The sequence below is a fragment of the Gossypium arboreum genome, chromosome 3, assembly GCF_025698485.1.
Source record: "Gossypium arboreum isolate Shixiya-1 chromosome 3, ASM2569848v2, whole genome shotgun sequence".
Taxonomy (NCBI): domain Eukaryota; kingdom Viridiplantae; phylum Streptophyta; class Magnoliopsida; order Malvales; family Malvaceae; genus Gossypium; species Gossypium arboreum.
In genome coordinates this window covers 73,053,186-73,061,480 of record NC_069072.1, presented here as the reverse complement: position 1 = coordinate 73,061,480, position 8,295 = coordinate 73,053,186, and positions in this window count along the sequence as shown.

The window sequence follows — 8,295 nt, the reverse complement described above, 5'->3', positions numbered from 1 at the left end:
AGGGGCAAAAGATACAGCTGTTAGATCAGAGGCTCATGTACCTGCCAGAGCCTATGCTATCCGAGCTCGTGAAGAAGCTTCGTTGCCAGATGTAATTACGGGTACATTCACTCTTTATGATACTTTTGTGATTGCTTTGATAGATCCTGGATCAACACATTCGTATATATGCATGAACTTAGTGAACAGTCAGACTTAACCTGTAGAGTCTACTGAATTTGTAATTAGAGTTTCGAACCCCTTAGGCAGATGTGTTTTGGTTGATAAACTCTGCAAGAATTGCCCATTAATGTTTCGAGACACTTGTTTTCCGGCTGATCAGATGTTGTTACCTTTTGATGAATTTGATATAATTCTGGGTATGGATTGGTTAACTTTGCATGATGTTGTTGTGAACTGCAAACATAAAACTATTGATTTGAGATGGAAAAATGACGAAATAGTCAGAATTGAATCTAGTGATTTGAATGGATTGCTTGCTGTGATATATTCAATGAAAGCTTTGAGTATTGTGAGAAAGGGTTGTGAAGCCTACTTTGCTTATGTGATTGATTCGAAAAAGAAAGTTGAATCAATGCCTGTTGTATGTGAGTTCCCTAATGTATTTTCTGAAGAACTTCCGGGATTACCTCCGGTTAGAGAAGTTGAATTGGTATCTGGTACTACTCCGATTTTGATAGCTCCGTATAGAATGGCTCTGACCGAATTGAAAGAACTAAAGTTACAATTGCAAGAATTAATCGATAGAGGATTTGCTAGACTGAGTTTTTTACCTCAGGGTGCATTAGTTCTATTTGTGAAAAAGAAAGACAGAACGATGAGAATGTGTATAGATTACCATCAGTTGAACAAAGTAACTATCAAGAATAAGTATCCTCTACCTTGAATGGATGATTTGTTTGATCAGTTGAAAGGAGTTGCTGTGATTTCGAAAATAGATTTGAGATCAGGCTATTATTAGTTATGAGTGAAAGACTCAGACATTCTAAAAACAACTTTTAGAATGAGGTAGGGGGACTATGAATTTTTAGTTATGCCTTTCCGATTGACTAATACACCTGCTATTTTTATAGATTTGATGAATAGAATTTTCAGACCGTATCTAGATCAATTTTTTGTTGTATTCATTGATGACATATTGATTTATTCACGTGATGAATCCGAACATGCCGAGCATTTGAGATTAGTGCTACAGATTCTGCGAGATAAATAGTTGTATCCGAAGATCAGTAAATGTGAATTGTGGTTGCGAGAAGTTGGTTTTCTGGGTCATATTGTATCAGCCTCTGGTATCTAAGTTGATCCGAGAAAAATTTCAACTATTTTGGATTAGAAACCTCCGAGGAATGTCTATGAAGTCTGCAATTTTCTAGGACTTGCTGGTTATTATAGAAGATTCGTAAAAGGTTTTTCGATGATTGCGAATCCGTTGACAAAACTGCTTCAGAAAGATGTGAAATTTGTGTGGTCTGAAAAGTGTCAGAATAGCTTCGATCAGTTGAAAACTTTGTTGACTGAAGCTTCGGCATTGGCACAACTTGAACCGAGTAAAGAATTTGTGATATACAGTGCTGCTTCGCTCATTAGCCTGGGATGTGTTTTAATGCAAGAGGGCAAATTCATTGCTTATGCTTCGAGACAGTTGAAGCCGCACGAAAAGAACTATCCAACACACGATCTTGAGTTAGTAGCAATTGTGTTTGCTCTAAATATTGGGCGTCACTACTTGTTCTGTGAGAAATGTCATGTATATTCTGATCATAAGAGTTTAAAGTATTTGATGACTCAGAAAGATCTAAATCTGCCACAAAGAAGATGGTTAGAACTGCTAAAAGACTATGAACTTGTGATTGATTATCATCCGAGAAAAGCAAATGTTGTTGCTGATGCCTTGAGTCGAAAATTGTTGTTTGCTTTGCATGCGATGAATGCTCATTTGGTTCTATCTGATGATGGTTCAGTTTTAGTTGAATTGAAAGCAAGACCTTTGTTTTTACAGCAGATTATCGAAGCTTAGAAGATTGATAATGAGATTTTACCCAAAAGAGCTCAGTATGATTCAGAGTCTAATTTAGAATTCAGAGTTGATAAAGATAATTGTTGAGATTCTGAGATCAAATTTGTGTTCTGAGAAATTTGGAGTTAATTCAAATGATTTTGAGTGAAGCTCATAATAGTCGATTATCTGTGCATCCGGGAAGTACGAAAATATATAACGATTTGAAACAACATTACTGGTGGTCTGGAATGAAAATAGATATTTCTGACTTTGTTTCAAAATGTTTGATTTGTTAGCAAGTTAAAGCTGAACATCAGGTGACATCTAGTTTGTTACAACCGATTATGGTTCCGGAGTGGAAATGGGATCGAGTGACAATGGATTTTGTTTTGGGTTTACCCCTGTCTCCAAGAAAGAAAGATGCAATCTGGGTTGTACTTGATCGATTGGCGAAATCTACTCATTTTATTCCAGTTCGATCTGATTACTTACTTGATAAATTACTTGAGCTATACATTTCTGATATCGTGAGATTACATGGTGTGCCATTGTCTATAGTGTTAGACAGAGATCCGAGATTTACATCGCGATTTTGGAAGAAATTGCAATATGCTTTGGGTACTAAATTACACTTTAGTACCACTTTTTATCCACAAACAGAAGGTCAATCCGAGCGGATTATTCAGATACTCGAAGATATGTTGAGATGTTGCATTCTTGAGTTTGAAACAATATCTACCTTTGATCGAATTCGCTTATAATAACAGTTTTCAGTCGAGCATTAAAATGGCACCCTACGAAGCTTTATAAAGTCACAAATGCTATACACCTTTGTATTGGATAGAGTTCAGCGAAAATAAAATTCACGGGGTTGATTTGATAAAAGAAACTGAACAGAAAGTAAAAGTGATCCGAGATAGTTTGAAAACAGCTTCTGACTGTCAGAAATCATATGCAGATTTGAAAAGAAAAGACATTGAGTTTGAGATAGGCGAGAAAGTGTGTTTGAAATTGTCTCCGTGGATGAAAGTGCTTCGGTTCGATAGAAAAGGCAAATTGAGTCCAAGGTTCATCGGGTCGTTAATATTATATTGGGCCTGTAGCATATAGGTTGTTGCACCAGGGTTAGAAAAGATTCAGAATGTGTTTCACGTATCGATGCTTCAACGATACATATCTGACCCGTCGCATATAATTTCCCCGTCTGAGATTGAAATTCAGTCTGATATTACTTATGAAGAAAAGTTGATTCGTATCTTAGCTCACAAGGTTAAAGAACTGTGTCATCGACACGTTATTGAAGAGGCCACGTGGAGCCTGAAGATGCTATGAGACAGCAATATCTGAATCTGTTTAACGGTAAAATTTTCAGGGACGAAAATCCCTAAGGGGGAGAATTGTAACAGTCTGATGTAGACTCTAGTCGGAATAGTGGTTTTGGGACCACAAATCCACGTTAGAGAAATGTTTAAATATTATTCGATATGTTTATGATGTGTGAATTAGCATATGTGAGAGTCTCGTATGAAAATTTGAATGTTTGTGTGCTTAATTTAATAAAAAAGACTTAATCGCGTAAAATGTAAAAGCTGTGTGCTAAATGTTAAAAGTGCCTATTTGACTTGGCTTTATAATTGAGATATGCCATTTACATGTATAATAGACATTTATAGCCTTAATATATGTGAATTTCTAATGGTTTAATAAAAGGGTAAAATTGTCATTTAGATTATATGTTAATTAAAATAAAACTAAAGCTTAAAATAAGCTCATTTCATGCTTATGTTGCCGAAATCATCAAAAGAAAAAGAAAAGAAATACAAGCTAGGGTTCGACCTTGATTTTCATTGATTAAGGTATGTGTTTTGATCGGTTTTTGATAATTTCTACATTTTTGTAATCGTTGCTTCGTATACTATCAAACCCATGCCTCAATTTCTAATTTTGATGATGATTTTGAAATGTGCCATTGATGAAATTACGAGTTCTGTAAAGTTAATTGTTAATAAATGAAAGTTTGATGTTAGGTTTACATGTTTCGTCTTTGGATTTTTGATGATTTTGAGTAAAATGGACTAAATTGTGAAAATGAGAAATTAAAGGACTAAAATGTGAAATAAATGAAATGTGTTGACTAGTATGAGTACTAGGAGAATTCGGCTAAGCTTGTGTACAAGCAAATTATGTGTATTTTGTGATTTTGTGATTTAGGGACTAAAGTGTCGAAATGTGAAAATGTGATGGTTAGTTTGCAAAATGCTCTAATTGTGTATATATGGATTGGTTTGAATTATTTAGTCAATAAAAGGATTAATTTTGAATACATATAGATCAAGAAAAGAGGAATTCAGACTTAGATCGAGGGAAGTCGAAGATTATAGAGTAAACAGTTCGAATCGACAATTCCGAGTACGAGGTAAGTTCGTATGTAAAATATGATGTTACATGTGACAGCCCAAAATTGACCCTAGTCGGAATGTGGTTTCGGGACCACAAAACCAAGGCATAAAAATAATTAAAAATTTATTTTGATGCCTATAATATTTGTGTGCTCATGTATGACATTTTATGATGATTGATTTAGTGTTATAAAGGTGAATTCCACAAGAAAGGACTTAGTAGTGAACTTTGAAAGTACGATAGGGAAATGTGTGATAACTAATTAAAGCATGCATGCAAAATAATGGACTTGCATGTCAAATTCCCTTTTACAAGTGATGGCCGCCATGACAAAGAGATATGGGCTAAACATGTCATGAAACATGTTTTGTTGGGCATTAGGGAGAAATAATAAACAAATAAGCATGGGTAAGAAAAGAATGAAAAAAAAATGTGTGAGAGAGTAGCATTCCCCATTGCCGTGCAACCAAGAAGAGAAAACAAAAAATTTGTTCATCCTTGTTCTCTCCTTTTGGCCAAAAATACTAAGAGGAAGAAGAGATTTTGCTTCATTTCCTTTGTTTAGAAGAGATCTAGAAGGATATTTGGCTAAACTTGCATCAAGATTGAGGTATGTATGAGGTTGTGTCATGAGATTCATGCATGTTTTAGTTGCCAACTTGATGTTCATGTTAGCCATGGTTCAAATCCTTGTTATGCCATGGAAGTGGTATTTGGTCAAGGTTGGTATTGTGATAAAGCCATTGCATGTTAAGTGTGAAGCTTGATGATGATGCATGCAATGATGGATTGTCTACTCTTGAAATTTCTTTGTAGCCATCTTGAGTAAGACTTTGAGTTTTCTTTTGTTTAACCATGATTGAAGATAAAAGGGCATGATTATGATGTATTCGGCCATGATGCATTCATGAGCATGGTTCATGCTTCTTGCATGTTAGTTAAAATTTGTGTTTTAGATGGCTATGGACACCTTGAAATTCGCCATGCTCATATATGTATATATATGTTTGCACATGATGTTTTGGCTATGAAGTAAGTGATGAATATGTTTGTTTAAAGAAGAAGATGTTGAAGAATGCTTGTGAAATTGCAAGCACATTCGCCTAGCACACATATGAGTGCTTGATGCTATATTATAAGTTTTGAGCTACAACATGCAAAGCATTAACTAGTAAAATGCATGCTGTTTTTGTGTGGTATTAAGTGCATAATTGGCCTCAACATGGACATGTATATTCGGCCTTAGGTAGCCTATTGAAGGCCTTAGCTTTTCCTTGATGCCCGAATGAATTGTATTGAATTGCTTGATGTAGTATAAAATGTGCATGACCATTGTGTATTCAAGCTAAAGGGTGGCCATTTGACCATTTAAACTCCTTGTCATATTCGCCATAAGCTAGCACAATGAGGTTTTAATAAATTGAATTTGTTTGAATTAGCTCAAGAGCTTAGAGGGCCACAATTGGACAAGGGAAGGAAAAGTGATCGAATAGCCGTAAAAGCCGCTCGACAACATCCGAGGTAAGTCCTCAAGAAGTGACCTTAATTGAATTATGTGGAATGAAATATGGATGTATTGATTATTGATTTATGTGTGTATGAGTATTCGAATGATACCCTGCTAAGTCCCGGCGATTATGCTAGTGATTATAATTGTGTTTGAGCCTTAGTAACTAAAATGAAATATGTATGTCCAATGATTATTGATGTATGTGTGCATGAGAAATTGAATGATACCCGGCTAAGACCAAGACAATTATGCTGGAAATTATATCCGGTTAAGACCCAAAGGCAATTGTGCTAGTGGCTACATCCTGCTAAGACCAAGGCATTCGTATGCGAGTCATTCTATCCGGCTAAGACCAAGGCATTCGTGCACGTGGTTATATCCGGTTGTATTCAAGAAGCTTGGGCTGGAAGTGAGTGTTGGTTGCTGTAATAAATTCAATTAGTACGCTCGAAAAGCCCAAAGAATAAGGTACGCGTTTATATGTGCATTGAAAGTCGACATATTTGAGCAACATTCGCTCAATCGACTAACTAATTTCAGCTATTGGAATGGTTGATACTTTGTGAAAGTATATAATGATGAAGTGTGAAGTAAGAATGATTATGAGAATGTGTATTAATGAAATGATGCATTTGGTTATGTGAATGTATTGCTTAAATTAAAGCTGATTTTATTCCTTGAGACTTACTAAGCATAAAAATGCTTACCCCGCTGCTTTGGCTCTCTGTTTTATAGATTACGCCGATAGCAATCGGATTCGGGATCATTAAAGTCAAGTCATCCACACTATCAACGCCTCTATTTTGGTATAAATTTTTGGTTGAACTTTGAAATGGCATGTATAGGACTACCCCTTGTTGGTTTAAATATGCTGTGATGTATATGTGTACGGCCATGCGAAAATGGCTCGTAAAAGTGAAGTACAAACTTAGACTATTTGCGGTTTGTATATATATATATGGTGTCATGATGTGATTATGGATTGGAGATGGGAATGTTGGTCACATGATCAGCCATTGGTATGGTTAAAATGATCATATATGAACCTATGTATGGCAAGACTAGTTGGTTCATGGAGACTACAAAATAGGTAAGACCTACCTTAAAAACAGATGCTGCCAGCTGCAGTGACGTGAATGTGAAAAATCACCAAAATTTGTAGGAATGGTATTAAATAGTGAATAAGCTATGTAAATGAACCTTGATGAGTCTATTTTCATATGGAAGAAACGAAATGGTCATAGGAGTTACATGTTAAGAGATATAAAAGCTATTGTGAGACAGGGCCAGAACGGGTTTCTGGGTCCCCTGTCACAACTTTAAAAATTTACTATAAATTTTCCAGAAAGAATTAGGAGTCATACCTTATATGTACAGATTCCATTTTGAGTCTAGTTTCATTAGAAACAAACGGCACCAGTATTAAAGCCCTGTACAGAGAGATATTCAAGTTATAACGCACGAAGGTCAGAGCAGTCGATCCCTATAACATGGGTGACTTTAACTAATAAACTGTACCAATTGGCCCGACCAAAAATTCTAGAAATAAATCCGTGGATGGATATATGAGTCTAAATTCAGGGAAAATTTACGAAACCAGTTTCCGAGTTTTGAAACTCAAGATATGATTTTTAAGGCGACGGTGACGCAGTTTTCCAGCCTGACTGGAAATGTCAAATTGGGGGCAAAATATGTGAACTTGGCTTGTTAACCCTCGTGTCCGACACCCATGATGGTCTCGGTTCGGGTGTTACAATTTTATTGGTATCGAGCCAGGTTTAGTCGATTCTAGGACTACCGTGATGTGTTTGGGGTCTAGCTATACATGCCATTAAATGATGAATCGATAGTGTGGTGATTTCGACAATTTGACTTTGTGTTTGTTTATAGCAATGGATCCCGATCCCACCGAGCAATAGCTGATGATGTGGAGAGTGTCGCGATCGCTCCCACAAGAAGGGACAGCGCCATGGACTCTCAACCTATGGCTAGCAATCCGAATGATGAGGCTAGGCAAGCCTTTTTAGTGTGATGAACGAATGGTTTAATCAATACATTCGAACTAACACTACTGTTCCACAACCTCCATTCCCGACAAATGCAACCTCGCACCTACAATACCTCCGGTGGATCGACCAAATAAGGTCAAGTAAGCCCCAATCGATAGGATTCAAAACATGGGGCCACCGAATTTAAGGCTACGGATGATGATGATGCCGAGCGAGCTGAATTTTGGTTGGATAACACTATCCGGGTGCTCGATGAGCTATCCTGTACACCCGATGAGTGCTTAAAGTGTACCATCTCCTTGCTACACGAGTCCGCCTACTATTGGTGAGTACTCTGACTTCTGTGGTGCCTAGAGAGCAAGTGACTTGGGAGTTCT